The sequence below is a fragment of the Electrophorus electricus genome, chromosome 25 (genome assembly GCF_041902795.1).
Source record: "Electrophorus electricus isolate QZ-2024a chromosome 25, ASM4190279v1, whole genome shotgun sequence".
Taxonomy (NCBI): Eukaryota; Metazoa; Chordata; class Actinopteri; order Gymnotiformes; family Gymnotidae; genus Electrophorus; species Electrophorus electricus.
The window spans coordinates 11,342,889-11,358,915 of NC_137521.1; positions in this window are offsets into that span (position 1 = coordinate 11,342,889).

Consider the following 16,027-nt stretch of genomic DNA (forward strand, 5'->3'; position numbering starts at 1 on the left):
ACCCTCATCCTATTTAGCACATTACCATGTCAGTCTTGTTCCTGGTTGGGTTGTGCTTGTTCTGGGCTGCTCATCCGCTGTGAGAGCACACGGTGCACGATGACCCGGGTGCTGGCCCGCCGTTCCCACCATTGTGTTCTGCGTACGCTCCTCTTCCACACTGCTCCCCCTGAGGTCAGGAGGTCTTGGGGAAGTGTGTGTGAGCCTGGCCCAGGCCCTGCTCCCAGGTGGTCAGAGCCATCTCAGCCTATCACTCCCACAGTGGGATATGCACTGGGAGTAGGGAAAAAGCAGCATCAGCATGAATGTGTAGTCAAAATGTTTTATGCTTTTTCAATATCTTAGCATCACCTGCAAACTTAGAAACATCAACCTGTTACCTATGCTCACTTTAATAGGTACATATTATAGGTGCATTGTATGAATGTACAATTTCAGACTGTTTGCTATCTGTTCACATGCACAGTCTCTCTAATGGGCTCCATAAATGTAATGCTCATTAAGTGGTGGTGTGATTACAACAAAAGCGTACATTAAAAAAAACTCATGAACTGCAAATCCAAAACATCAGAGCTAATACAGACCATAGTTAGTGTTCCCTGTGGTAGGTGGCCCAGGTTTGACAGGGTGGTATTAGAGTGACTGCAGGCACTACTCTGTGGTTACAGGGAGGAATATGCTCTTGCTGAGAAAATATCAACAACCCATCTTCCTGACTGACAGCTCCCCTGCCTGTAGTTTCCAGAAGGTGTCCAAATGCACTCCGAAGATTAAACAACTCTGTGGTGAGGTAGAAGAAAGGGAAAAAAAAATGATTGCAAAATTGTTTGTTTCTGATAATGGCCTGAAAACTGCAATGGGTCTAAAAATATCTGAAAAACCACAGCACTGGATGTGTTCAAAATCAGGACCTAAATTACATTGTCACATCATAATCCACACAGCCACACTTTACTTAAAGAATTATAACAGATCACTACTAGTGACTAGAGATCTGGAAGTACGAGAATCAGTGTATTCCAAAAAGCACACAGAATTGTATTTTAAGACTTCCTGTGCCCGCCTTCTTGACTTCCTCTCCCAGGATTCCTGGACCACAGCATGGCTTCCTCTGGCTGTTCCTCTCTCTACGGATACTTCCCATATCCTCTTCACGTTTCCAGCATCCCCCTCTATCTCCTACCCCCGCACATCACTTCCTCATTAGTGTGCTACGTGATGGGAGACAGGAGACAGCCTTGTCTAATAATCCTTGCAAATGATTTTGATTATTATCACTTGAATCTGACTTCTGTGTGTTTGATTTAATGTGTTTGATGACAAACGTAAAGACTCTTTTCAATTGCAGCTTTCTTATAGAGGACTAGCTGTCCAAAACTGTCTCCGTAACTGAGCCTTGCTTTCCAATCTGATGTAACTTGCGTTGGTTGAGCTGCCCTGAGGGCCAGTAATTGCACCGCAATAAGGCCGTGCACAGAGGGCGGCGCACTCCCGTTCCGCCATTAGTTTGGCCGAGCGCCGCTGACTCGGTGCCTGAAAGCAAAGATATCCTAAAAAGGTGAGGGATGGCGTGAGGGAGGGGGGTGAGGGAGAGGAAGGTGCCGAAGGTACCAGGCCGGGGCTTCCCTGGTGTGGCCTATGACCTCTGACCTGCAGCACCACCTGTTTTCCAGGAGATTCTCTCTCTTGGTTAAGATTATCGTAAGATCGTGATGCTTTTAAGAAATGGGGACCAGAAGTGTTTGATATTGTTTCTCAGACTATCACTGTGTATTATTATTATTATTATTATTATTATTATTATTATTATTATTATTATTATTCTATGCTGGTTTTCTTTGTAGTGGATCCCGTGGCGACCATCCTCGTGCCCTAAATGCTAATAGACAATTTGCTTGCTGTAAAAGTTAATAAGTAGCACATTATTTACAAATGAGGTTAGGTGCAATCAGGATCAGGATAGCTCCGCAGGAATATTTGAAAACATTATTAACTGTAATCCAAAGACAAACAGGGTTATAATTTGAACAGGGCCTACATGAAAAAAGCAAATGAGAAAATGGAGGTCATAGACTGTGCAAACTACAGCAAGAATTCATAGGCACCTTCCTTGCACCTATAGTCACCATATGCTTTAAAAGTTCAGATGTCTTTTTGGTACATTATGTACATGTGTACCATTACAGTCTGAAATGGATTGCCATGCAACATTTTTGTGGCCTTGTTCAGCAATGATCACAACACTGATGTTTGGATATACCACTTAACTGGATTATACTGCCTGACTGGATATATCACCTGACTGGATATACCACGAGTGGATATACTACCTGAGTGGATATACCACCTGATTGGCTATATCACCTGACTGGATATACCGCCTGACTGGATATACCACGAGTGGATATACTACCTGAGTGGATATACCACCTGATTGGCTATATCACCTGACTGGATATACCGCCTGACTGGATATACCACGAGTGGATATACTACCTGAGTGGATATATCACCTGACTGGATATATCACCTGACTGGATATACCGCCTGACTCCCAAAACAAGTGACTCTGCAGTCTTAGTGACATGGTAGTGGGTGCTGAGCCTGCATGAATGGACAGCAGTGCTACTGGAGATTTTACACGTGTCTGTAAGACTGCTGAGCTGAAAGTGCGAAACTGACCATTGATGAAGAGCTGGAGGAGAGCTAATGCAGACTGTGCATAGCAACAGATCTCTAACCAACCTCCTTTCAGGATATTTCTGGAAAAGTGGTGGTGGTGGTTGGGGGAGGCTTACAAATTGTGCATAGCAACATGCACAATCAGTTACAGATGGCACCAAGTGTACGAAGGTGTATTATGCACCTATGCGACAGTGCAGTGGACTGTGGCAGTAGGGTGAAGGGATGTGCTCCCTTGGTCAGCAAGTCCACATCCATGGCTAATGTGACAGGAATGGACATTGACTGACAGGCGCAGAAGGGGACAGAGACCGACGGACATGCAGACATGCAGATGCGGATTGTAGTGTCCTCAGCTGTCTGCTCACGTCTATCTGGTTTTATTTAGTTCCTACATTGCTAGTGATACTTGGTTTCCATGCAAACAAACACTGCCCATAGAAAAGCTGCATCTGATATAATCCACAATGGATTGCTTGACGGATTTTACAGTGAAATCTCCACAGACATCTGAAGCCATTCAGGTAATCATTTGTTTAAAATCCACGCTGCCCTTTGATTAAGATATTATAAAGTGCATGGTACTGACAAGCATCCAAATTTCAAACAGGATTTCTAAAGATCACCCATCTGTAAGTGTGAGGCATCCTCACACTCGTGGGAATGTCCTGACACCTTACGGGCTGACTGTGACAAGAAATGAAAACGTGCCAAACTTCCAGTTAATCATGGCCAATCTTCCTGCAGGGACGCCAAATAAAAAGGCTGATATCATCTTTATGTGCAAGTTTGTTACCTGGTAAATCAGACTTGAAAGGAAGAGAAAATTGGGTCTGTTGGACACGATGGAATCATGATCCTTGATTGGTGCCTTCCTGTCATATTCATGCTTTATGAGAGAGTAAAATTCTCCTTTTATAAGCATCAGGACACTGCAACTCAGTTTGAAAGCACAGGAAGCACGTTGTGTGAGAACAGAGGTCGCAAATGATGACCTCTTTTACATCACTTATCCTTGGACATTTTGTGAGAGACGGTACTGTGCTGACTGGACCATGGCACATGTGGATTGTGAAAAACTGCTCTAGCTACTCAGTCTGCTGCAAGCACACATAGAAAAATGAATGACACCTTACGGATATGTGTAACAGATGTAACATGAGGTGACACCACTGAAATGTTTGTCATTCTTTTTGCGCCATTTTACAGGAATGACTGCAAAGCAAGCATTATTGCAGAAAAAGGCATTGCTTTATTGTGATTGTAAACAAAGCACCGTTCCAGTGCTGTCAGAACAAATCATAACCCTATTGTTCTGTAATTTTTTTTTTATGCTGTATTTGTAACGAGTGCCCAAGTGCCGAAGGGCGTGGAGCAGGACGCACAGACTCTCTCGACGGAATGAAACAATTAATGATACAAAAACATAAAGACGATGGTGGCACTCATAAATAACATTAACGATGCACACAGACTTAACACTAACTATTTTAACATTTAACACAGGCTAGACAAACATGATTACTGACATTCAGACGCTAACAAACAGACAAACAATGACCAACGGTGAGGCACACACTGACAGGAGTTTAAATAGACAGACACACACACTAACACTTAACCCTGTACAGGTGCGTGCCTTCACGGGGGTGTGGCTACAAACATGAGTGAACCCCCCTGCACGCGGCAGGCCGTACCACGTGACTCGTGGGGGGGAGCTTCCTGTGGCAGTATTCATATGCTTGACTGTACATACTGCACTTCCATATTGTACACTCATGTAGGTGATATATATAGACACACACAGCTCTGGAAAAATATAAGATATCCCACTCCAATCAGCATCTCCACATGTACAGCAGCCAATCCATTCAGGTGTTTGTTGAATTCCTTCACAGACACACATCATTCTACTTAATGAGATGCCCTTAACAAAATCCTATTCTAACGTGGAACAGTATAAAAACCAGCACTGCTGTCATCACTCTTCTCTTGTTATAGAACCGGCTGGATGGGAAAAGCAGTGCTAGGACCCAAAAAGTGAGTGTAGTCAAAATACAGCTACAGACCACGCCAAGAGAGTTGAAAAGAAGGGTTTTTAATGAGGAAAAGAAGGGTTCAATTGTAGCTTTACTGGCAGAGGGATACAGCGAGGGTCAGGTTGCTTCCATCTCGAAAATTTCAAAAACTACGGTTTATAAGAACAAGGTCAAGCAGCAAACACACGGGACAACAACAGCTACAGACTGGCAGAGGAAACGACTCTAACGACCGTGATGTTCGCCACCTCATTCGAATGTCACTTAACAACCGTAAGATGACGTCAAGTGACCTACAAAAAGAATGGCATGCAGCAGCTGGGGTGAATTGCACAGCAAGGACGGTTTGAAACAGGCTTCTGGAGGCAGGGCTGAAGTCGTGCAAAGCTAGAAAAAAGCCCTTCATCAATGAGAAGCAAAGAAGAGCCAGACTGAAGTTTATGAAAGACCATAAGGATTGGACCGTAGAAGACTGGAGTAAGGCCATCTTCTCTGATGAGTGCAATTTTCAGCTTTGTCCAACACCTGGTCATGTAATGGTTAGATGGAGACCTGGAGAGGCCTACAAGCCAGAGTGTTTCGCACTCACTGTGAAATTTGGTGCAGGATTAGTGATGATTTGGGGGTGTTTCAGCAAGGCTGGAATGGGGCAGATTTGTCTTTGTGAAGGACACATGAATCAAGCCACTTACAAAACTGTGCTGGAAGAAAACTTGCTTCCTTCTGCTCTGACAATGTTCCCAACTCTGATGATTGTTTTTTTCAACAAGACAATGCTCCAGGTCAATTAAAGTGTGGATGAGGGACCACCAGATCAAGACCCTATCATGGCCAGCCCAATCTCCAGACCTGAACCCCACTGAAAACCTCTGTAATATGACCAAGAGGAAGACGGATGGTCACAAGCCATCAAACAAAGCCGAGCTCCTGGAAGTTCTGTGCCAGGAGTGGCGTAAAGTTAGCCAACAGCATTGTGAAAGACTGGTGGAAAGCATGCCAAGACGCATGAAAGCTGTGATTACAAATCAGGGTTATTACACCAAATATTGATTTCTTGACTCATCCTAAGTTGAACTATTAGTACTGTGTTGTTTATAAATGAATATGAGCTTGTTTTCTTTGCATTATTTGTGCTCTGAAATTTCTGTAACTGTTTTGTTATTTTGACCATTAGTCATTTTCATTAAAAAAAACAACAAAACATGCTCTAAAATACAATATTTTTAACTGGAATTTGAAAGAAATGTTGCCAGTAGTTTATAGAATAAAACAAAACTGCTCAGCCTGGTCAAACACATACCCATCAATTGTAAAACTAGAGAAATTGATCATTTTGTAGTGGTCTCTTATTTTTTTCCAGATCTGTATATATAGGTGATCTATATATAGTTCTCTTTCTGAGTCACAGTGTTTATATTAGTAATACTGGGTACGGTCATCATTCATGAGTTCAGTTTGTGACACAGACAATTTTTCGGTTGTTTTTTTCCTGTTTTAGATGTTACAAATATGTTTGACACGACTGATACTTGAGTTTTTTCCATGCTTACATTATATGCAACACCACCAGCAAAACCTGTCAGACAAACATACTTTCCCACATACGAGCGAAACTGAGACGTCATTCATGCCTCACTGTAGCTGCTGGTGAGTTTCTGCATTGCACTACAACAATAGGTGAAGTCATCCATCAGGAAACTTGGAGGGAACTGGGGGTGTGTGTGTGTGTGTGTGTGTGTGTGTGTGTGTGTGTGTGTGTGTGTGTGTGTGTGTGTGTGTGTGTGCGTGCATGCGTGTGTGTGCGTGGGTGTGTGTGTGTGTGTGTGTGTGTGTGTGTGTGTGTGTGTGTGTGTGCGTGCGTGCGCGTGTGTGTGTGTGTTTGGTGTCTGAGCCTCTCAGCATGATCAGCTACATTCACTAACAATAATCCAGCGTGGAAGGAAATAAACAGGATCCAGGAACACCTTTTGCCTCTGTGATGGGGATCAAAGGCTGTTTTGGGGGATGGGGAGGGGCCACAGCATCACCACCACCACCAACAACAACAACACATGATGTCACGTGAAACGTACACTACACGACAGTCACCTCACGTGCTTTAACTGGTATGCCATGCAGCAGTCTTCTTTATTCCATGTTTTGATTTGCTCTCACATTCTTCAATATGAACTTCCACATGTTCACATTGTTCAAACACAGTCTAAATGGAGAGATTGGAGAGATGTTCCGGAACTGCTCTGCACTCAGCTGTGTGCTAATCGCAGTCCATCCAATCCAATAATAGAAAGGCTCCAGGCCTCCACATGACTCATCTGTAGCACTACTAGACCTGCAAATCCTTTTTTTTAAATCAGCCATCCACCTCCTCCTTTAAAAATTCCTTGAACAGATTTCAAATTACGATCATTAAATGAAGTCAGAAGGCTAAAAACTGAACAAAGTCGGCTAGCGGGACTCCCAGCAGGCTTTGCGAATGGAACGTACAGTACTCACATACAGCTACAAACACACAAGGGTTACGCGACACATGGGGGCCTGCCAGCCACCCAGAGCCGTGCTCTCTGCTCCGACACGCTAAAAGCATGAGACCCGAAGGCCTTCCAGCTGCGCCACTGGCCTCACGGCAAACCCGTGATGCAGTGTTCAAGGACTGGAGCCGTATTAAACAGCAGCTCTTTTTTTGTTGTGATTAAGAAGCAAGAGAGGGGACGTCATTCAAGAGTCCGTAGTGAAAGTCAGCAGGTGTTTTTTCACAATTTGTTTAATTTCTGAGTGAGATTGAGTTAGTGCGATGTCAACTTTGAGTTGCATTCTTGTACAGGTCTAATCTGACATGTGACAGTTAGACGCTAATCCTTGTCTAAAGCTGTCTCATGTCATAGTTAAGGGCTGTCACTCAGTTCATTTGGAGAGAAAGACTTTCCTGATGTACATCAGTTTTCACAGACATCTCATGCTTCTCAGATTCAAAGGAGTTTTTCAAGGCCTTACAGACTTTCAATGAGCAGATGCCGCTTTCATCAAGAGCCCTGCTTTCCAGTGACCGTGTCCGCTTCCTCCCCGCTGCATTACCTCAGGCACTTCCTGTTTTCCTGGCTTGTTGCTTTTCCATGTCTATGCATGTACATACAGAAATTTGGTTTGATAATAATGGAAACATGAAGATAAAATAGCCATTCGTGTGTGTGTGTGTGTGTGTGTGTGTGTGTGTGTGTGAATGACAAACAGTCCTGGCAATGTAAAGTGCTTTTGTGTTTCATTTTATATTAATTAAAGGCCAATAAAATGTATTTGTAGTTACATAATACATACATGACACATGAATAACCCTACAAGGCATGAAAACAGACACAAGTGTGTGTTTGTGTATAAAAGTGCTCTAAAGTTGTGTAGTGATGAGTGCAGTCAGATTCAGGTGCAGGGAAGCAGAGTAAAGATATCCACTAGAGTACAGGATTCTGACTCAGAAAAGCCCTCTTACATCTATCTAAAGCTGAGAAAGAGCTATGCCTGCATGTGGGTGCTTGCATGTGTGTGCGTGCGTGTGTACACACGTGCGTGTGAGTGTGTGGATGTGAAATGCTAGCAAGAGAAGGAGGTGACAGAGAGGAGGCTGTAAAAACTTCGTATCATCATCACTGGGTTTTTTTTAACCTTAAGTGGTATGTTTTCTGGAAAATTCTAATTTGTTAAAGCTGATTTTTTGCATTTACTTTTTAAAGAGAAGCTTTAGGAAAAAATTCTAAATTATTCATGTTATTAATTCCAAATTAATAACATGTGAATAAGAACCTCTTAAAAATCTCCAGAAATTGGGTACTGTCTCTGATTTTGAACACAAAAAATATTTCTTTTTAAATAAGGGCAGTAAAGTGTTAGAAAAAGAAACATTACACCTGTTATGTCCTCTTGACCTGTTTTGCACTGTAGCTCTAAAATATGGGAGAAAACCTTTACATTAGCGCCATTCTCACCCAGTCCTCGACAAGTAAACATCTCCAAAATGAAACGCCATCTTTCTACAGACATGAATAATTACGGCTTTGAAATGTGTGTATGTCAAAACCTCAAAAGCTTACTCTAGAACATGAGAAACTTTGAGACAGGCTGTCGAGAGGACCCGCACTTCAACTCTATTCAACACACACAAAGATGCATACACACACACACACACACACACACACACAAACACTTCAATCTCAGCACTTCTTACATAATACACTGTGGCCAGGTTACTGATACTCTGGCCTCATGTAAAAAAGCAAGATTGCATAACAGCATCAAACTTTTCCCCTCAGAACATTTTTTGCCATTTCAATTGTAGTGTTGTAAGGCAAAGCCTTGGCCAGAATATTTCATAACTTCATATCATCATACGTTGTCAAAGATTAAATGATGAGGTTCTTTCAGAGGAAAAGGGTTCCAATATTACTGCACATACAGACCATTTCAAGAGTACTGGGGTTATGTTTATTCACCATGTCGGGTGAGATGTTGGAAGCTGCAGGAAAGACCAGACCAATTCCAGTGTCCAGGGGGACGAGGTCTGCAGGACCAGGTCTCGCCCCAGACACTGGACTCCCATCTCCCGCGCGACTCCCTCGCCCCAGACACTGGACTCCCATCTCCCGCGCGACTCCCTCGCCCCAGACACTGGACTCCCACCTCCCGCGCGACTCCCTCGCCCCAGACACTGGACTCCCATCTCCCGCGCGACTCCCTCGCCCCAGACACTGGACTCCCACCTCCCGCGCGGCTCCCTCGCCCCAGACACTGGACTCCCACCTCCCGCGCGACTCCCTCGCCCGAAAAACTGGACCTCCACCTCCCGCGCGACTCCCTCGCCCCAGACACTGGACTCCCACCTCCCGCGGGACTCCCTCGCCCCAGACACTGGACTCCCACCTCCTGCGCGACTCCCACCTCCCGCGCGACTCCCTCGCCCCAGACACTGGACTCCCACCTCCCGCGTGACTCCCTCGCCCGAGACGCTGGACTCCCACCTCCCGCGCGACTCCCTCGCCCCAGACACTGGACTTCCACCTCCCACGCGACTCCCACCTCCCGTGCGACTCCCTCGCCCCAGACACTGGACTCCCACCTCCCGCGCGACTCCCTCGCCCCAGACACTGGACTCCCACCTCCCGCGCGACTCCCTCGCCCCAGACACTGGACTCCCACCTCCCACGGGACTCCCTCACCCCAGACACTGGACTCCCACCTCCCGTGCGACTCCCTCACCCCAGACACTGGACTCCCACCTCCTGCTTGCTCAGACTTTCTATACTTCCCTCTGCCTTAAAGCCATCGAGACAGAATCCTGTCCAAATCCATCACTGACCTCACTGTTATGTCTGTGATTTCTGAGACGTGAGCCCGATGACTTCACTTCCTCTCCCATTATTTCCTATTTTATGTCTTCTGTCTCTGATGGGATGACACCCTTATTAATCTGACTGATGCTGCAGATGAGGATGAGTGGAACGCCCCCGTAGAGGGGGACGTGCGTCTAAGAGACAGGAGCCAACATGGGGCCTCGTGGGTCCGAGACGTTATGAGTCTGCAGAACACATGTCTCCTCACATGCTCCCACACTTGGATTCTGCCCTTCTTCTTCACTCATTTCCTATTTATTTTCCACCACTCCTCTTCTCTTCTCCTTTGGCCTGGCCAGGGCAGGACAGAACAGCAGCTGAGCACCGTGGCTCTGAAGCTGAATAATTGGTGGGTTCCTGCTGGTGAAGCCCATGAACTGCTGACAGTTTACCACCATCAGAGTGATCACCCTCCGCCTCCATCAGCGTGATCTCACTCCGCCTCCATCAGAGTGAACTCACTCCTCCTCCATCAGAGTGATCGCCCTCACACTGCTCTGACTGCTCAGCGCTGCTCACAGGACTTCATACAGAAGGTTGCAGAGATAAAATTACGCTCGCTGCAGGTTCATAAATGTACTTTCGAACCCAAACTCCAAAGAACCATCCCTCACGAGGGGTCGTTGCTGAGCAGCAAAGTTTTCCCTCCTCCTTGCAAAGTTCATTACTGAGATAAAGGCCTGGCCTGTATGCTGAGAAACCGAGTGGCACTTACACATACAGTGTTCCTAGACTCTGTACTGAGATGGAACCCCTCTCACTGCTGGAGATTTACAGAACGATCAGAGAAGGTGATTAAGATACAAGGTTGTGTGTGCATGTGTGTTCTAGTGTTCTGCACCAGAGATGTTCAGCTCCAGTACCCGGAGCCCCACTGCTGGGCACAGATCCAGGACGCCCCTGCTCTGGCTCTTGAGACAATGAAAGGGGCTCCATGACTGGGGTGTGTATGTTTGTGTACGAGTGTGTGTGCATTTTTGTGTTCGAGAGAAAGAGACAGAATATTAGAAAGAATATTAGAGTGTGAGAAAGAGAAAGAGAGAGAGAGAGAGAGAGAGAGAGAGAGAGAGAGAGAGAGAGAGAGAGAGAATGAACAGTGGTGCTATTGCAGTAAAGTATGGGCATGCTCATTTTGTGTGTGTGTGTGTGTGTGTGTGTGTGTGTGTGTGTGTGTGTGTGTGTGTGTGTGTGTGTGTGTGTGTGCGTGCGTGCGCGTGTGTCAGACCTGGTCATTCTCACTGTGAGTCATGAGAAGATTGAATACACATACCACCTCCATCTTCCTGTTAGACACACAAAAGAAGTTGGCTCACCCCCAATTCACCTTCTTCCTGTCAGAAAAAAAATACTGACACACCAATGTGGATGGAACAGCAGAATAGACCCACTACAGACATGTACAATAGTGCCGCATGAAAAGACATTTGATTAACCAAGGATGATGGAGAAACGTGCTCTCTTCCATGCACTAAACAAAAACGATTTTTGTCTGGCAGATGTATGCTACTGCAGAGGAGTCAGATAATCAAATACACCCGTCTAGGCTGCATGAGGGACAGATTACCTAATCCTGGTGATTTAATTCGCTTTGAAATGACAGCAATATGAAGCGCGTGGTTTGTTTGAGTGAGAGAGAGGGACAGGAAAAGGAAGAGAGACGTAGAGAACGGACTCGTGTAAGTTTCTGCCATTTCATTCTTAAAGTAGCAGACAGCTTGAGGACACGAGTGCCGACGAGTGTGCGCGCGCGCGCGCGCGCGTGTGTGAGTATGTGTGAAAGTACGGGTTGTTTTTTTTTTTTTTTTTTGGTGTAGCGCGCACTCTTTGCGTCATTTCTGACACCTGTTTCCTGCCCCCTGCCACGCTTCTGTGTGACCCTCCCCCGCCCACGGCGAGGTAGAACAGCCGTCCGCGCGCGCGCGCGCGCGGGATCTGGGATCTGCTGCGCGGCTCCCCGAGTCACCGGCTGCGGCGGGAGAGAAAGGCGAACGCAGCTGCACATGCAGATAAAACCGCCGCACTGCGCGCACACACACAGCCGCCGCAGCTCGCGACTGTGGGGCAGCTTTGCTCTGGTTCATTTAATGACGGATTAACATTTTTTTTTTAATGTACCTGAAGTAAGTAAGGATGCTATTTTAAATGTGAAAGGATAACAATGACTCATTACCGTTCCCGATCGTGCCTGAACAGTGTTAGCTCTTTGCGGCGGATGTCATTTCTTTGGTGATCAGAAGCATTACGCTGCCGACGTCACTCTTGGTGCGCAGGTGCAACTTGTTTCTTGCATATATAACGATGCAAGGAGCCTTCTGCTCACGGAGCCACTTCCCGGCGTATTCTTGAGCAGTGCTGTATGTGTTCTGGAGTTCTGACCTTAGGATGCCATTTACCGTTTACGTCAAAGGCACCATCAATACAGAGAACACGGGCCGCCTGGGTCTAGGGAACACATTATGTAGTTAGACCTGTCGTGACCACCGTGCTTACGGTAACACAGAGGTGCAGAGGACTTCGTACGGAGAATGACACAGCAAGCCCTTTAACTACAGCTCGCGGTCTCTCGGCTCCTAAAATCAGCTGAGACAGAATGACACATTACTCCACACCTGGCAGCACATGCACTAACAGAAAGAGAGAAAGAGAGCAAGTCGTGCATGAGGAGACAGTACACTCACATACCTCAAAACAAACAAACAAACAAAACACCGATACACAAAACAGCTTAACGCTTGCTGTGTATCTAAAATGTACTCCACAGATTTTAAAAAATCTGGCGGTTCTATGTGTTATTAAAGAATATGGCGGAAGTGAGTCTCAGCTCTCTGGTTTCTCTGACAGAGCCAAGCATGATTCGCACAGAAGCCCACATGTGTGAGACACGACATCAACCCCACTGAGGATGACGTACAAGGGGCCGGATGTGTGGCTCGGCTTGGCTCGGCGACAGGCTGAATCTGGCCTCGTGCGAAATGCAGATCTGCTGCCATGGCCTGCTGTTTGGCTCACATGCTTTGTCTTTGCGTACTCCGATACTCCAACCTCTCACAGAGTGATATGTTAACACCCATGAGCTTCTACAGCACAGGTCTTCAGCCCTGCTCCTCGTGTTCTGTATTCCAGTCCAAGATTTTGGTTGTTGTAATTAAACAGTAAATGTAATTGGTCATTAATTAGTAAAGGCAGGACTGGGAAATGTGAAGTACCCGAATCTCAACAGCTCTGATCAGAGAAGCCATGTTCAGTGGCATAAACTAACATGACTGAATTACAGATATGCTGTCCATTCTAGAGCTGTGTTGAGAACTTTTTATCTCAGCGAAGGGGCCCACCAGTACCAGACCTCTTCACATACGGTCCACTGCTGCTATTCCATCCCACTGACAAAACAAGGAACATCCACTGGCGTGTGTGCCAAGGGCTTCACGGTCCAAACGCTGACGAACATTTACTCAGCTCATTGTCTTTCACCAAAGCTGAAAGAACGTGTCCAATAGTGGCACTCTTGTGTTGGTTGTAGGCAGTGTTGGAGAAGGAGGCGGAGCAACAGATGTTTCAACAGTGTGGTGCTCTCAGGGTGGCGATCTTCTTCTTCTCTTCTTCTCTTGGGTCCCATTCCAATGTGATCTTAACATTAGCCACAAGAAAATTCTAACTGTCCACAGCTAGTGTGATGTCTGCTAAAATTATATGGGGCATTAAACAAAAAGCAGTCAAACTTTGCATGTGTTTAAACGAATTGTTATAATACATACAAAATATAGAGCAGATGTGTGGTTGTCTCAGGTGCAGCAGCCAGGGGCGATTTGTTATATTACTTCAAACAAACGCTGCTTTGTCATTCAGGACTGTTTATATTTCTTGGCCTGATTTATCCATCAAAGCTTCTGTTAAAATCGCCCTTTGGTGACTTCTCTCATTCTTCTCTCAGTCTTCTGTGATGCCAGCAGAGGAAGCCTGACTCTCACACGCTATGTAACACTGAGAGGGCATTACTATAAATTAGAGCAGGTCAGGAGGTTCTGTTATGGCCTAGGGAAACATGGGTTAGATGCAGCAGTAGTAAAGTTCATTTCAAAACCCAGAGGGCCAGACATTTAAAGCACATTAATAAAAGCATTCTCAAAAAAAACATGTGTTTATAGGCAAGCAGGACCTTTACTAAACCACAACAAGAAAGGAGTATCCATTTGTACATATACAGAAGACATTATGGATAATGAAAGCAGTGCTTCTATAAGTAGAAAATCTATAGAAGGGAATGAGGAGATTACCATTCATAAAATACCATGTTTGTGTGTTTTTTTCCATAAAAACTTTGAGATCAACATTGGCTGAAGCCTTCAGGGTCTGGTAATTCTTCAGTTCATGGACTTTCAGCAAATGAACACACATAAGCATGCAGAATAACAGAATGGTGGAACATGTTACCGTTTTTAGTCTCATTTGCTATATGCTGCAGTAACTGAGGAACTGAGAGCTTAACATAAGACAATTATGCTGCGTGTGTGTAAAAAGCTGCGAAGGTGGAACACTTCTCTGAGTCTCTCAGGAAACCGCTGCTGTTGACGTCAGCTCCTGAGCTCTGTGTGTTGTCTTCTGCAGGAGGCGCTGTGTATGTGTGTGTGTGTGTGGGCAGTCCTGGCATTTTCAGAGCTTAGAAACATTGTTATTCATAGCCAGTGGAGTCTCCTCCATATGGACTTACGTAGTTTGGGGATGTCAACAACAGCAGCAGAAAATATCCTGCGTTCTGGCTTCGACCCATGGCCGGTGTAGGCAGGGTGTAAGCATGGACAGATACAACCAGTGCTGTTGCTTACTGAACCATATAAGCTACTCGGTCTTGTAAGACAAGCCTAACTTCACCCTGGGAAATACTTATGTACCTCAGGAACTTAAAAGAGGCTTTGTGGTACTTCTGACAAATTATTTAATTCCTTTCACAAACCAGTCCCATCGAGCTCTAAACATATTTTCAGTTAATTAATGCTTGAAACCAGGTTGTGGATTGAACGTATTGTATAGTTTTTGTGCTTTTAATGTTTTTTCTTGCTGTTTTTATTATTTCTAATATATCAGGTGTTTATCCAGACTTACAGCTAGTTAAACCATTGAACCACCATGTGCTCAGCCTTTTTCTATGGTCAGCCTGGTTCAGGGTGCTTAACAAAACAATCTTATTTAGGTTTAACTGAATGGTTTCTAACAGGTTTCTTTAAAAGTAATCAACTCAAATTAAATCAAATTTATTTATATATCTCTTTACAAGCCCCCAGTAAGCAAGACAAGGGCAGCGGCATGGACAAACTCCCTAGAGCACGAGGAACCAAGACTCAAAGAGGGGCCCATCCTCCTCTGGCCAACAGCGGCCACAGAGATAGAAGCAATTTTAAGAGAAATATAAATAAATAATAATAAAATGAAGAAAAAGCAATTAATCTGTGCCTTGCGGTACCTCAGTCGTAAGCAGGGATTCATTTTAGTGTGAATATGTAAAATGAGAACTGACGAGCTGGCTCGTGTTTGAATATAGAAAGAACGTGACCTCTTGTGCGCCTAATGAAAAGCCTGCCTTGGTGATGAGGATACTGAAGCCCACACAGCTACACATCACGTGCTGAACGACTTCCGTTTCCATAGCTCCAGCTAATCCGCGCGCACACACACCCACACGCACACAGCTGTGCGGTTGGCAGGCTTTGGAGAAGTTGAAAAAAAAGAACCTTTCCACATCTCCTGGAGCCATCCCTGCCAAAGGTGTGTAGGATTTTCGAGCTTCCGTCAGCCTCGTCCCTTTGAAGTCAGGAATGAAAATCGCAGGTGTGCAAACAGCTGCAGGAGGTGTTCAGAGGAACTGAGGAATCCCAGTCAGAAAGAGTACAGGCAAGCAGGCAAGACATGGCCGTGAGAAATATCACAGCCATTTCT